The following is a 1,186-nucleotide window of genomic DNA, read 5'->3' as shown; positions in this document are numbered from 1 at the left end:
AGATGCTTAGTGTTCTGATAAAATTTTTGAGTATGAATTTCTGTAGAATCACATTTGAAACCTTCATAGGATATGAAATTGTAAAACAGAAAACACGACATCTGGATGTGGTGTTTCCGGGATTTCTAAACTAAATCCCAATATCTCCACTACTCTCACACATTTTAGACTCAAAATGGAAATTAGAAAATGTTTAACGTAGAGTTCCTTAAAAATCACAGACGGCCCCATGTCCTCAAAAGCAGTAAAAGAGCAAGCAGCCAGGTCCTCCAGTCCCTTGCAAGCCATGCAAAGGGCTTTGATTTTCTTTGTAACCTGGAAGAATGATTGCCGAAGGGGAAGCCCAGACCTAGAGAACTGAAGAGCCTGGGGCAGAAGATGTCTGTCTCTATATGAGAGCAAGAGAAAGAAACCAGGGCTTCTCAGAAACGGTTTCCATTGGAGCATAGCTTTGCAAACCACTCTTCAAGATCTGGCTTTCTCCTTGACCTTTGGACATCTCATCTGTGTCATCTGCTTTATTCACTCCCATCTATTTAGATGTTTGGCTACTATCTCCTGTCTCCTCACACTCCGGGGCTTTTTTTTTTTTTCTCAATATAGGTGATCAGGTTTAGCTTAGAGAACAGCCAAGGACTCTGTATTAAAAAATGTAATATGACCTCTGCTGTGATTTTCCAGTTACTACTTAGTACTGTGCTCAGTGGAAAAAACAGAGCATTATAAAAGAGTCTAAAAATTTGATACCAAATACTGTTTCCTTACAGAAACGTTATGATATTTAAAAACTTTTCTAAATTTGTGGGTCCTTAGCTCCATGACCCAGTCCTGCTGAATCAAAACTTGGTGGTGGTTGGCTGGGCATGTTGGCTCACACCTCTGATCCCAGCACTTTGAGAGGCCAAGACAGGCAAATCGCTTAAGCCCAGGGGTTTGTGGCCTGGGCAACACGGCAAGACCTAGTCTTGGGTGGGGGAGGGGGAAAGGTGGTGGTAATGGGAGGTGGTAATGCGATTATACGGTGTGGGCAACCATATTTTGTGCCTCTAAATTTCTGGAGTTACCACTAACCTAAAATTAAGGATACAGATCAGCTGAAGAAAGAAAAAGATTTACGTCAAGATGAAGCCTCCTCGTGGGGGTCCGCAGCTGCAGCACCGCCAGGCGGCAGCATCCCACCTCCTCC

General features: G+C 43.3%; 1 protein-coding gene across 1 annotated transcript in view; it reads right to left on the bottom strand.

Annotated features, from left to right (window-relative positions):
• Positions 1–1,186, bottom strand: part of LOC105535325 (protein FRG2-like-2) — a 4,546-nt gene that overhangs the window by 1,835 nt on the left and 1,525 nt on the right. The gene's annotated exons all lie outside the window — the stretch shown is intronic.

This window comes from Mandrillus leucophaeus, unplaced genomic scaffold, assembly GCF_000951045.1.
Source record: "Mandrillus leucophaeus isolate KB7577 unplaced genomic scaffold, Mleu.le_1.0 Scaffold1448, whole genome shotgun sequence".
NCBI lineage: Eukaryota > Metazoa > Chordata > Mammalia > Primates > Cercopithecidae > Mandrillus > Mandrillus leucophaeus.
This window is presented reverse-complemented; position numbering and strand designations above follow the sequence as displayed.